Source organism: Homarus americanus, unplaced genomic scaffold (assembly GCF_018991925.1).
Source record: "Homarus americanus isolate GMGI-L3 unplaced genomic scaffold, GMGI_Hamer_2.0 scaffold57424, whole genome shotgun sequence".
NCBI classification, from domain to species: Eukaryota; Metazoa; Arthropoda; class Malacostraca; order Decapoda; family Nephropidae; genus Homarus; species Homarus americanus.
Genome location: NW_024734788.1, coordinates 922,682 through 938,564, shown reverse-complemented (window position 1 = coordinate 938,564; position 15,883 = coordinate 922,682).

Sequence of the window (15,883 nt, the reverse complement as noted above, 5' to 3'; positions counted from 1 at the left end):
GAAATCGTGTCTTCAGCTGTAGGGAGCTGAAATTATCTACAAAGCTGCACAGTGGTCCTCCCCACCCTGCTATATGGCAGTGAGACATGGGTCACATACAGGAGGCACCTCACAGCACTTGAAAACTTTCACCAACGTAGTCTACGTTCCATCCTCCGAGTTCGCTGGAAAGACAAGAGAACACATGCCAGTATTCTTGCTGACACTATCTGTAGGAGCATCGAGGTTACCATTATCCATGAACAACTGCGTTGGACTGGCCATGTTGTCCGCATGGACGACAGTAGACTAACAAAGCAGCTACCTTACAGCCACCTAACGAATAGTAAACGTAACGCCTGCAGGCAATTGTAAAGGTATAAGGATAGTCTTAAGACAAATCTGAAAATGTGTCAAATCGACCCCTGACCTTGGAGTCGATTACTCCACATCGTAAAGCTTGGAGAAGCACCACACGAGAAGGTGTCAATATTTTCGAGTCAGCCCGACTGCAATCCGAGGCAGACAAGCGCCAACGCCGGAAAGACGCTGCCACCGCCCCTCCCGCAGTTGATGGAGCCACCCACATGTGCAACGAATGTGAACGACGCTGCCGGTCCCGAATCGGTCTCTTTAGTCACCTCAAAAATTACTAACCTAGGTGACATCTCTAATACCTCATATCATTCTATCGTAGCTGGATGATCGTCATACTCGATTCCGAGTGACAGCAAAGTAGTATGGCTATGATATCTCCTTCCTATTTCTCTTGAAAGGTTCTACTGTTTAATTCTGGAGACAGTTTACTTGTCGTAACTAACCCGTGAAGAACCATATTTCAACAACTTGTCATTAATTTATTCAGGATTAAAGGCCTCTGGCAGCCAAAGAATGGACATTAAAGTAATCAGGCGCATTACGCATTCGTGGATTTTTTGGCACGATACTCAATTTCTCAGTGATTTCTTAATGAACGAACAAAAATATAAGATATTCAGGAATTATCAGTAATGAAAGTCATTGGTCGCCGAAATATGCTGGAGAGAATAATAGTCTTTATACCAGATTTTTTTATCTTACGGAGGCACTTTCATTTTTGCTACAAGAATTTATTTAATTAACTTAATAAATGCTTGTATCTAACTCTGGTTTATGTTTGTTTTTTACAGGTTCAGACATCAGTACAAAGTAAGTACTGTACACAATACCTCAGTTTTACACATGCAAGATATCATTATAATAGGGTGCAGTTTGAAATATGCTCAACTGAAGTTAAAAATAGTTTAGGGATTGAAAAGGCATTAATACAATATTAAATGTTGCTTTGAATTTATAAAAAAAAAAAAATAAATGAATAAATGGAGCCATATTATTCATAAGTATACTAAGTAAAAAAACTGTGATTCTTGAGTCTTGCTTAATCTGGAAGCATATTCTATACAATATATTTATTTATTACATGTATCTGACGAACACTGCGGACCCTTCACATTATTGGAGACCTCACGGTGGTTATGTCAGGTACTGAGGCAAATCGAGGCTTGTAAAAATGGTAGCTTTAGGGTTAGGTTAGGTTAGGTTACAATTTCCAGGTTTAATCAAGAAGTATAACAAACACTTAAAATGTGGTTTCTGAAGGTTGTGTAGTGTTTGTTTTTCTCAGATGCAGGTAAGGTTCATATATTTTATTTTAGTACAATATAAATGCATTTTTTTCAGGTGCAGAAGAAGTAATGTACATGTGTATTTCTGTTCACCACATCTGTGAAGTTTAATTTAGGTGAAGTTAAAGTTCATGTCTTTTTCAATATAACACAAAGGAAAGTTTTATTCAGATGAACATAATGTACTTATGTATATTTTTCTGGTTTAGTGTATCTATTTCAGTACAACACATGCAAACTTTTTTTCAAACAAACATAAATTTCATTTTTTGTATAATCCTCCATACATCTAAGAAAATTATGATTTTACGTTGCCGTTCCTTTTTAAAGAATTATCGGGGTTTTTTTCACTAACTATGCTGAAAAATTATCAAAGGATTCTTAAATTTGCTTTTTGGGACGTTTTTGCGGTACAAGCTGCCAAACCTACAGATAAGTGTACACAAAAACGGTTAACTAATACTTATATAAATAAATTTCAAGGTTCTATAATAATTTTAATCGTTTTCGATTGATATAACATTATTTTTCGGTATTTATTTGTCATGTTCTTCCTTATGATCGAGATTGGTATTTTTAAAAGTTTACATCTAATCTGCATCTTGAAAATATCAACATGTCTCAGTTTTTCCAATTAGAGATATCATGTAATATAATTCATGATAAGTACATAAACAGTTATAGACAGTAATTATAATTGTAACGACGTATATTTGTTTTAATACGACACGTATGAGCAGAAGAAATGAACGAAATATCAATAACAATAAATCCTGAAACTTCTGTGTCAGGAAAGTCACTTGGAGATTTAATACCTTAAATGTAATTATTATAAATATATAGATTCTGTAACCTATATGTTTCTAATAAATACCACCATAAATTAACTCCGCCTCTTAGCGAATTGAGATATATTTTCATTTCATTATCTGTCGTGCCTCTCTCTCTCTCTCTCTCTCTCTCTCTCTCTCTCTCTCTCTCTCTCTCTCTCTCTCTCTCTCTCTCTCTCTCTCTCTCTCTCTCTCTCTCTCTCCTCCCTCAACCTCTCCCTCAGCGGTCGGAGGCAATCAGTCGGGGGATTGTGAGGAGGGTCATCGTCGGGATCGATTGTCCTTCGTTTCTTGCCAGGACATTTTTATTTTCCGTAAATCTTAACTATCTGTTTGTGCCCTATATTTTATTTATTGTTTTATTATTATGTGTGTGTGTGTGTGTGTGTGTGTGTGTGTGTGTGTGTGTGTGTGTGTGTGTGTGTGTGTGTGTGTGACATTTTTCACCTGTGTTTCTGCCTCGTTTCTATCTTTCTTCTAAATAATTAATAATTGTTCGTCTCTCCTTCATTTTTGGCTTAATTTACTTGTACCTTGGCAGACACTTAGGTTAGTCTAGAACATCCAGGCACCTTTTTACTTTATTTTTATCTGTAACTTTTTTTATAATTTTGTGAAGTCAAAACGTTGGGTCATATTTAGACCAATAAGTTCGTAAACAAGTCAGGTAGGAGTAAATAAGAGGTGTTTTCCTTGCAAATATCAGCCTCTTTAATTGCTGTTATTTTTTGTTACGCCTTAAACGCTTCTCTTTATCTTAATTTTTCTTACTATTACTATTAATGCTAGTAATAGTAAAAATATTCTAAATTGTATTTTTTTTATTATTTCATATTCATTCTACGTTGACTGATTCAATATACTGTATATGATTAATTATTTCAAATGCGGTTTTTTACAAGTAAAATATTCTCCACTACTCCCCCGATTAGAGGTAAAGTTAAAAAAAATCAAATTGTCATATATGTTTATTCTGGTGTGTCACTATATGTATAACATTGTTTACACCACACCTGCCTTCATGTTGAGAATAAAGCAATTATCAGTTTAAAAGATCTGTATTTATAAGTTAAAATAAGTGTTAAAATTCATCATTCCTTCCTCTTATACTCTGGCTATAAGGGAATAAAAATTAAAAAATTAATTATTATTTAGATGAAATAATTGATAAAACGTCAATCGGTTTGTAATTCTTAGAAAAAATTTAGATTTTTTTATATATAAATAAACCAAGTGATTGATAAAAAAAAGATGCACTGGGTCACCGGCTTCTCAATTCATATTAATCACCCTGAGCTTTATGATTTATTCAGGCATTAGTAGTGTAAAGTTTTAGACGGGTGATCCCTCAAACGCCACACTAAGGTATTAATAATGATTATTGTATTCTCTAGGTCATATCTGAAATTATTTTCCTCGTTTTTCCTTGATGTTTATTCCTATTTTGATTTATCAAATTCTTTCTACTTTCAACTCGTTCTCTTCCTCTCTCCACCATCGTTATCAGTCACGCTTCAGTAGCTCTCTCTCTCTCTCTCTCTCTCTTGCACCCCCTTTACCCAGTCCCTCATCATCATTGCCTTTGTCTTGTTCTCAATTTATTTTCTTATTCCCATCTTGTGTTATCTTCCCACTTGTGTCTTCCTTTGTTCTTTCCTCCTCCTCCTTCTATCTCCTTAACCCTTTCTTCCTCCTAATTCTAACTCCTCTATCTCCCTCCTTTCGTCTCTTCCGCCTGTATTTAACTTCCTTTTCCCCTTATTCCTGCCTTTCCCTCTCTCCCCTCTGTAATCCCATTATTCCTTCCTTCCTCCCTCTCATTTCCAAACCATTACCTTCCTCCCACCCTCCGCCACCGACTTCTTCCACTTCCCATACTATCTTTTATCCTTTCTTTTTTTTTATTACCCCTGGACCCCTCCCATCCATCTCTTCCACCCTTCTTCTCATTCACTTTCTGTTTCCCCTTATCTTTTTTTTTTTTTTTGGCACATTCTTTTTTTTTCTTTTTGTGTTCTTTTCACATTCTCCCTCTCCATGTTATTTGTATTTCATAATCATTCTCTTTTTTTTCATTTACTTCTTCAGCAGTTCTTGTTTCACACCTGATAACTCCAATCCCCTTTTTCCTTTTTTTCTTGGTTTTTTTTTCATCTCTTTCCACCTTAGTCTCTCTTCTTCTATTCTTACCTCCTTTAATTCCTTGCCACCCCTCCTCCCCCTCACCGTCCTCCCCTCTTCCTCCCCCTTTTCCCCTCCTCTTCTTCTCCCCTCCCATCCCCTCCTCTTCCTTCCTGTGTCACAGAAGTAATCAACCCCTGGAGTTAATCCGGTGATGCTCGGTCTCGTCTCAGTAAATTGGCAACCCTTTCATTAGCTTCCCTCTGACGGGATTGATCGGGTGTCGTTCGGGGGATTTTATGAGAGATTTCGAAGTATTTATGACCATTAGAGAAATCCCAAAATGGTCGGGTGGACAGCAAGTCACTTATTGAGGGGAAATATTCAATGATGGGATTACTGATGTGAAGTAACCCAAGTAGGTGATATGGTGGGGGAGGAACTGTGTTTATTATTATTATTATTATTATTATTTTATGACAATTATTATTATTACAATTATTAATAATACAATTATTATTATATTATTATTATTATAATTATTATTATTATTATTATTATTATTATTATTATTATTATTATTATTATTATTATTATTAACATTATTATTATTATTATTAACATTATTATTGTTATTATTATTATTATTATTATTATTATTAACATTATTATTATTATTAACAATATTATTATTATTATTAACATTATTATTATTATTAACATTATTATTATTATTATTATTATTATTATTATTATTATTATTATTATTATTATCATTAACATTATTATTATTATTATTATTATTATTCTTATTATTAACATTATTATTATTATTATTAACATTATTATTATTATTATTAACATTATTATTGTTATTATTTTTATTATAATTATTATTATTATTATTATTATTATTATTATTATTATTATTATTATTATTATTATTATTATTATTATTATTATTATTATTATCATTATTATTATTATCATTATCATTATCATTATTTTTCGTATTATTAGTAGTAGTAGGAATAATTTTAATAATGTGTTCATTAATTATAATAATAGAAATCTATCCACCGAACATCGACCTTCCTCCTGTAGGTAGCCAATCAAATGTTAGTGCCATTTGACCTGTAACCTCACTACTTATAAACCTATTTAATTCAGAAAGAATCGCCAGTTGACTGTACACTCCTGTAGAAAGGTGTATAAAATAATCTTGAGTATATAGTTAACATTTAACTGAGTGGACTTGGTAAATGTGAATCTGGTACGTGTTCATGTTTGCAGTTCTTTTCAGCAGTCCAAGTAGTTATGACTGGAACACGAACGCCTGACCAACAAACTATAATGGAATACTTAATTATTCTGTTAGGACACTACTCCTTCAGAACTGTCCATATATGGTGTAAATATATTATTATGATATAACCTAACAAGAAAGTAGTATCAGTTTCGTAGTTATGTTTTAATAAATGTATATGGTAAAGAAGAACAGTATTTTCCACACACACTTCCTCCTATGCTCACTATGCAAATACTTGTTTGTACCAATAACTTTTGTTTTGCTCGTTTTTTCAGGGAATGCATTTTTTTTATACAATGCATAGTTCTACTGTGTAATGCTTGTTTTGTTTTGTTTTATTTTGGCATCAGTTTTTACTTATACCATAGAATTTAATTCGCATTAATAATTTCTCCCCTCAATGTCTAAAGCAAAATGCTTCCCATAATTTAACTAAAAATATCACTCTTGCCATTTTAATTTTATTTGTTAATTAATATTTTGTTTCCTTTCATGGCTGAGCTAGTGAGAGAAAAGGAAGGGACAGAAATAATTGGCTACCGACCCGAGAGCAGCATTCAGTTTTTGCCACAGAGCCGAATATGCAAGGCGTTTGTGTAGAATAAACGACCTTAATACTCTCAAAGCTGATTTGATTAGAATACGCATGAGCAGCGAGCAGCTGAATGTTCAGTAGGCTACAATACAAAAAAATCATGACCAAGAATAAGATCATCGGATGAGCTTATCTTAAATCTAATTGGTTATCTGTGCTATTATTTTGTACTCGTGTAACACGTGAAAGCAGATGATTTCGTGCAGAGGTCGTTTTGTATAAAGACCCAAAAGTCGTTCCGTATAAACATGTAAAAGTGAGTGAAAATTACATGGTATCCATAACCTGACGTACTTTGACATTGAATTAATAGTAAGGGTAAAGAAAATTTAAAATTTAGTCTTGTACAAAAACCCATCAACAACTTCTTTGCGAAACGACCATAATTATCTTTATGGATCAGGAAATAACAGTTGAGAGCGCCAAGACGGAGGAATGAAATATGTAGACAATATTGATACCATGAAAAAATGTGTACAGTAGTGACTCTGTTGTTGGGGGAGTTTCCTTCGCGGGAAAAACCGATGATATAGAATCAGCTTGGTGGGTGCGAGTTGTGTGGGTGAGATAAAGGGTCAAGTTTGGTAAAGCCTTGAGGTACGCCGTCACCGGAGAGCAACTTCAGCCTTGGTAATGGTGACTTCCTTATTCTAAAAGTAGAGAAGAAAGCTTGTAGACCCTTTTTCTAATCCGAGGAAATGTTGTGATGATAATAGATAGAACATAATCCGGAATTATCTGGAAAATGACCGGGTGCGGAAAAACACTGTAAAATATTAAGCACAACCTCATTAATTAAACGGAAAGAAATTGTCCCGGAAAATATGACTGAAAATGGGTCTCATGTTAGAGTTAATAGTAGTTAATATTGGGGTGATGCCTTGGTTGGTTATAGAGGGAATAGAAGTGTTAGAATGGTTAGATTGTTATTAGTTGAGATAATAGGAAGACTAAATGAAGACTGAGGAATAAGGTGATAAATATTTTTTTACGTGTATAGTGTCTGAATCAGTGCGAGAAGAGGAGCTGAAACCTGAGAGTAATAATAAGCTTCTACTCTGAATAAAGAAAAAGGAGCACACACACACTTGTGTATATATATATATATATATATATATATATATATATATATATATATATATATATATATATATATATATATATATATATATATATATATATATATATATATCGGTGGTTGAGCCAGGATCAGATTAGTCAGCAAACAACCGGACCCAGCACCCAGGGTTAGTCAGTCCAGAGATAACCACTGGACAGGGACAGACACATCAGAGTAACCTAATCATGGTACTTCCTTAGTGAGGATTCACTTAATATAATCACAGATTTTATCTGTTTATAGACAAAATAAAACACAATACACCAAGCAGTGTTTCTCTTAAGTCCTACCACTTAATAATTACTGAAACATATGCAAAATAAATGACAAGAATACATATACTGAAACATACTCAGGCACGTACACACACAATGATACACAGGCAGCATACAGACAAATATAACAGAGCATAGAAGAATCCGAAGAAGATTTATTTTTTTTTATAAGTTGTTGAACACTTGAGGGTCGTACGTGTGTGTGTCGTCGCCTTATACACGCTGGGAAACTCCGAAAATGCCACCTTCACTCTGAAAGTTTTTTCTGGCTCTCAAAGCATTTCGTTCCACGCCCAATTGAAACGCTGGAATCCTCTTTACCTCGAGTTTCTTTTTAAGATTTATATTTTGCACCAGCCAGATGAAATAGAATTTTTCCTTTTTCTCTAAAGATTCAGTCTATTGAGTGTATTTTTATGTCTCGGTATAAGAAATGTATCTTTATAAGCAAATATTGTTGAGGCCACGAAGGACATAAAAGAGATTCTATGATGAAGAAAAATATCATGTAATATCACCTTTTCTTTATTTCTTGATATATGTGACGGCGCCCGGGCTAGCCAGTAACCCCAATTTTTAATATAATGTATAAACTTCATCATTTACATTGAATAAATACGCACTGTAATTATATCCTGTTACTTGAGACATCTTTAAACCAATATCTATTTATTAGAGATAATGAGCATATTTTTTACTTTTTTTTTTAGGATACAGAAGCTGAATCATGTAGAGATCGTTGTTCTTGTGAATACAGGCGGGCCAGGTTAAGGCCTGGACTGACGGGGCTATAGCAAGGAACCACAGCACTCTATAGAAGAGACTCAAAAAGCAGATGGGAAATTATTTTTCAAATCTTCTTTATAAATTCAGTTTTACCAAAACTGCACAAAAAGATGTTATCTTCATTATGACAAATATTGATACCAAACTGCTTGTTTTAAATTTTATTGTAAGACAAAGACCCACAATCTCGATTTAGACCCTAACCCCGTAAACCTAATGATTTAATAAAGAAAACCCTTCATTATTTTCTATCCCGCTACTTATATATATATATATATATATATATATATATATATATATATATATATATATATATATATATATATATATATATATATATATATATATATATATATATATATATATATATATATATATTTCATTAGCCCAATAAAACACGCGGATTTCTACATACAATCAACACCTAAACCCGCCAGGATTCGAACCCACGGCCCACGAGCCCATGACTGTGACCGGGAACGCTACCTCTGGGCCACCAGGATACTAAAAGCAGTCCTAGACTTTGTTATATTTCACACAAAGCCTGTTCAACGTGGTTATGGCGCCGTGAACCTCTAATGGGGACTACCCGTATCACGTAGGTGGTCAGAGTAACGTTTTACCAAATCCGGCTTCGAAACACGAGGATCCATATATATTTCATTAGCCCAATAAAGCACGCGGACTTCTAGATACAATCAACACCTCAACCCGCGCCATAAGTTCGTTGAACAGGCTTTGTGAGAAATATAACAAAGTCTAGGACTGCTTTTAGTATCCTGGTGGTCCAGAGGTAGCGTTCCCCGGTCACAGTCATGGGCTCGTGGGCCGTGGGTTCGAATCCTGGTGGGTTGAGGTGTTGATTTTATATATATATATATATATATATATATATATATATATATATATATATATATATATATATATATATATATATATATAAACAAAGAAGTATATCTGTGTGTGTGTCTGCACGAGAATCTCGGAAACTACTTTACTGATCTGTAGTGATGATGGATGGTGTTATATGTATTGATGATGGATGGTGTTATTATGCTTTGTTGATGGGTGGTGTTATATGTAGTGATGATGGATGGTGTTATATGTAGTGATAATGGATGTTGTTATATGTAGTGATGATGGATGGTGTTATATGTAGTGATGATGGATGATGTTATATGTAGTGATGATGGGTGGTGTTATATGTTGTGATGATGGATGGTGTTATATGTAGTGATAATGGATGACGTTATATGTAGTGATGATGGGTGGTGTTATATGTAGTGATGATTAGACAATAAAATAATAACAGTTTAATGCCAAAAAAATATACTTTGCTGTACCGTTGTAGTGAAAAACATGGTGGAACTTACATACACCGTTAATGAACTATTGATGGAAGAAGTCTTGGGGACTGAACAGTGAGACAATGTGGAGCCTCCCGGAGGGTGGCGTCCTGCCGTGGCCTAGCGAATGAGCCGTTCGGATAGAATTTGTTCGGCATTAGAATCCTGAAGTTACATGAGTGACACATAAATACTTTTACAGTGCGAGAAGCTTTATCGTTAAATTTTATTGTGTTTATAAATTTAGAAATGATTGTATATAAATCGCTAATGAAAAGTGGTATAATTTAGTCAAGGTTATAGAAGCAACATTACTGTCTATTTTGCCTATATTGTATTACCTGGACTGAAAAGGTTCATAAGATTCCTTTCATTTAACCAAATATATCAATGCACCTGCAAGGGCTGTAACGAGCGGGTAGGTTGTCCTCTGCTCGTTTGCTTGTTCGAGGCCCCACTAGGGGGGAGACTGAGGTTAGAAGGTTGCTGCTGCTTCGTCGCACGGGAGACACGATCCAGCCGTCACCACAGCTGTTACTTCACCCAGCTGTCCTATTCCAACTCTGGTCGTGTACTCATCTGAGGCTGCTGGGGCTCATGGGCTGATTCCCCAGTTCTTCACTAATCGGCTGTCAACTCAGGTCACCTACTCCAGCTACTGCCGCGGCTGCCATGTGATCGCCACTTCTTCCACGCCCTATCCACCGCCTGTGCCCTGACGTCTCTCCTTTGTGGCAAGACCTCACCCTCCAACGCCGGCGCCAAGTGAGGAAGCTGCCCTGGACCTTCCCCCTGAAAGCGGATCACCGCGTTTCCAGAACATTCCACGGTGCTGATTAGGAAAAAAGCTTCATCTGCAGCCGTACGAAATACCTGTTCTTTGTTGTATTAATTGTTTTGATTTAAGTAATTGTTTGACTCCAGTGCTGTTTATTTAATATATGTGTGAGTGGTGTCAGAGTTAAATTATTATGATTATTTTCTTAGTAAAGGGATGTCAATCCATAACGGTTGTTTGTTACCCCTTGGAAACCCATGTTTTTTAACTTTCCTTTTATAAGATACTGATTAGGCTGGCAAGGGATTTACATCCCAAAGGCCAGACCTTTACAGCACCACACAGAGGTATGAAGGCATTTCCCATCGCGTGGGTACGTCTGCTTGAGTACTGTGTGCATGTTATAACTAACATTCATACCGCTCAACTCTAAACGAATCTTTCTCACTTTGGTTCATTTATATTTATACTGCGTGTGTGATACCTGATCTGCCCGACTGGGTATGTTGAAGACTGAGGTGGAAATAGATGGAATCTTTGTGGGTGTTTCTGCTGCAGGCTGCTAGTCTTACCTCAGCCCACAACTCCTGACGACCTGTACCTGAAAAACTGTTTGGCTGGTATTTAAAAGTGTTTGAAAATTATAATCACGGAAAAATACTCATTCAGGCAAGAAGGAAAATGTAGTAAATACCGAGTCGTAACTACCGCTATGCGATCAGTTTTCAGCTTCCAAACATCCCTCTACCTGACACTACTCGTTCACCACCTTTAACCCGCTCCTGTAAACAACAAATGCGCCAGCTACTACAGTACCTAAATTTATCGTTTCGCATTATATGTTTGTGTTGGTTGATAATTAATGATTTAGGATGAAGATTACTGTAAATATTGCGTCACGTTACATGATTATGAACATACTACTCTGCGGCAAGACATTAATAATCCCAGATCAAAGAAAAGGAAAATGTCGTACAAAGGGATTTTTTCTCCAAGTTCACTAACGAAGAATAAATGTGTATTAGTAATTTAAATAAAATAATTTCCTGTGGACACTTTATGCTCTAGTGTTAACTGAGACAATAAAATAAGTGTAAATGTTGGGAATAATATTTACTTGCTGGGGTTTTTGCAGCGCAAAGAATTTGTGGTGTGATCATAAATTTTAAAGAAAAAACACATATTGCCTAATTATACTTTTTCTTGTCGTGATATTTGGCCATAAAACACTGTTGCTAAACTGTTTCATATAATAAAGATTCGACTCAATACAAGGCAGCTACACGATAAAACTTAGAGAAAACCCATTACAGATCTAACACGATGAACGATACTAATACTGATTGTAGTAATAAAACTTGTCTACATTCTTGTAAACAGAAGTCCGTATTTTACGTGGTAAGACGCACGCGAGGTTTGCAGGAGGAAGAGCGAGACCAATATGTGGTACACAGTAATTGGAGGGTGACCAGATAATGGTATAGGGATATGAAGGAGGAGAATAAGAGAGACGAGTATTTTTGGAAAAGAAGACAGACTGTAAATATAGTTGATTGGTAAGGAGGTTGAAAAGACTTTACATATACAGTATACTGTACGTGGGAGATATTGTATCCTATTTATAGGTAAAAAGTCGAACCAGATTTTTTAGGTAAAATTTAAGGTAATACACTTAGATTTAAGGAAAAATCTATATGCAGGGATGTGAGTGGTTGTTTTGGTAGTTCTGGCATAAAAACTGACTGCAGTTAAGGTCGATAGTTAAGATTGTGGTCATGCTTGTAGGCTGGTCAGCGGCCGAGAATATACAGTCATTACTGTTGGGTTACCAGAGGTATAGTAGTACTACGACGTCGTTAATAGGGAAGGGGTTGGAGTGGGATGTATTTACTGTTGAATGCAGATATAAATAAGTTATATACACGGGATTTTTTATAAACGTGCACCGTGGATTAGGGTATCCTGTGTACCGCCGGAAAGGCCGTGGACTCGTAAGGCCCCTTTCACACTATGCGGTTTCTCGCCGCATCTAGTGCGGTGTGATGGTTACAAGTGTTCCCTGAAGAATGCAGTGATGGGTAGGGAAACACCGGGTAACACTGAAGTCCGTTTATTATGGATGAGAGAAATACAAGTGGTGACTAGCGTGTGCCATGCACGGCTTACACAGTCAGACTGAGACTGCCTTGCCATATGGCAGCCTCGGGGCAATGTTGCCACATAAAACGTGCAGTGTTGCCACGTAATTATATATATAAATGCTACTCGGCACAGTAGCTTATTTACAAGGTTGTTACTCGGCACAGTAGCTTAGATGCATAACCTACACGGTGCAGTGCCGGATATAGCAGTCAACTGATAGTTCTTATGTACACTCGCACCAAAAAGTATCGGTGCAAGGTGAGATCGACGAGTTCCGAAACGATACGTATACACTGTGATATGTCGGGAAGGTTGGTAAGTGTATCCTTATAACCCCCCCCCCCCACCACTTGGTGTTGCCATATGGCTGACAATCAGGGCTGCCAACATACGGCTGGAACAACTCGCCTTTCCCAATACCTATCGTCACTGGTCTCAAATTGTTCACGCTACAGTATGCACCGATACTTTTTGTTGCGAGTGTACCTCTTCACACTATGCGGTTGCGGCGAATTAGCTGGTCCGACGCCGGATTGCATGTGCGGCGTCCCACTGGACTAGTCCGGTACCGCGCCCATACGCTGCAAACTGTAGACAAGAGTCCAAAGTTGGGTTTCTGTACGCAGCAACCGGACGAATATGCGGCAGAAAACCGCGGTCTCTCCAGTGCTGCAACCGCATCTAGGTGCGGCGAAAAACCGTATATTGTGAAAGAAGCCTAACACTTGTCTTGCCCGCGGTGCCAACCGTTTCTCTGTGTATGTCAGTTACACTAGAATAAACCGCTATACAGTAGTACATCCTTCTTTCCTCACACCACCAAACTGTGGAATGCTCTGTCTTCTTCTGTTTCCATATTCATACAATCTGTCCCACCTCGAAAAGCTGATTTTCCGCCATCTTCGTGGTGTAGATTAATATAATCTTTTTCTCTTCTATTTTCAATTTATTTTTACTCTTGTTTTTTCGACCCCTACGCCCCGTTGTGGGTCGATGATCTGAATAGTTATACAGGCATGGTAGTAAGAAGTCAAAATTTTCATTTAAGACGTAACTACATTTTGCCGAGCTTTCAAGCCGAGTTGTGTCGAGTCTACATGGAAGATAACACGAAAGGCATAATAGATAACAGATAACCACATATACAGGGTTGATTATAAATCCGTGGGCTGGGGTGTCAACAGGTTGAAAGGTTGAACTCTGGTTAGGCTTGCTGGCATCCTTTGAAAGGGTCAATAATCATGTCTGTAGAAGAGGATAAAAGATATGTTGAAGACAGAAGAGTTTAAAGGAAAGTCTGTAGATAAGTTGGCAGGTAATAGCTGTGGAGAGGCTTGGAATCAACAGTGCCACTGACTGGCCAAGTCACAGGCTTCGGATTGATCACATCGTAACGAAGAACAGTGGCGTGAATAACCTTGTTGTGGAGGGCGACTAGACAGCTTCATTACTCCTCCTTCTTCCCCTTCTCTCTCTCTCCCCTCCTTGATGGCCTGGGTGATTGTGTCGTATAGCCCGAGTCATTCACCAGCTCCCTGCACCGTCCAGTGGCCACATTTTTCCCTCGCACTCCCACTGATTGGAACCCCCAGATTCTTCCTGTCGGTGTGCAAGTTACAAGAAGCTTCTTGTAGGCATCCTTCTTTGGCTTGTTCAAGGTGTTCAGTCGTAAAGGAGCAGAGGAGATCTGTTTAAGACAGACACATCAATTAATTTTTATCTTACACATTTCATTTAATGTTATACAGATAAATGCTAATAATTCTTTTTTTACACTGGGCGATTCTGTTCCCATCGAAAATGAAGATAGGTTTAGATATGTCATGTTGAACGATGGATAAGGTAATTGCAAGCAGTTTGAGGCCTGAAACAAAAGACTACGGCGGAGAAAATGGTCCTCAGTCTACTTTTACTACCGGCGATACGTTAGGAAGACAACCACGGTGCAGCTCTGTAGTATGTGGTGGTCTGCTAAGTATTTTCAACCTGTTTGTGATTTATGCGATACACATTTACTATCTGTCATAACATTCATCGCCTTCCTGTTTTTTTCTATTGGCCTTATCTTATATAGATCAGCCATGTGGTAGAAACATTTGTTATTCTTCTTTTGTATATTTTATGTCCTTGTAGTGTAAGAAAGTCATCTAGGGATTGAACATTTGAGGGTAGATTAATGAGAAAAAATATGAGTGGTGGTAATATAAGCTAATGGAAAACTACAGTTGGCGTCGTTGAAGGCTACTGTAATGTTTGAGTCTTTGTGTTAAACTAAGACTGGCACTGTCCTGTGGATATTAATAAATAAGAGAAAGTTCAGGGAAAACTGAAGTTTATATTTTTATGTGACTACTACCGTGTATATATATATATATATATATATATATATATATATATATATATATATATATATATATATATATATATATATATATATATATATATATATATATATATATATATATTTATGTGTGTGTGTGGAGAGAGAGAGATAGAGTATTTTCTTTACACATGAACTCAGTCATAATCATCTCAATGAAATGTAAGTACTGTATACCAGGTCTGTCTAAAAGAAACCGAACTTTTTAAATAGCGCGCCAACGAGCTGGCGCAGCGTGCTCGCGACGGGAGCACTGTGTAGCGGTGACCTTGACCTTTAGTCTAACACTAGCCGCATCACGCCACGTCAATTAGTCACCGAGCTACACGTGCTAGAGTGAAAGTGTGTTTAGTGCACGGGGCGATTTGTTGCAAGTTGAATAATGAAGGATCTTGAAGAGCAACGTGCTTGTGTGAAATTCTGTTTCAAATTGGGAAAAACTATTAAGGAGACTTTTCAAATGTTGCAACAGGCTTATGGGGGAGGATTGTTTGAGCCGTACGCAATGTCACGTGTGGTACCAGCGTTTCAAAATGGGAAGAACATCCACCGAAAACG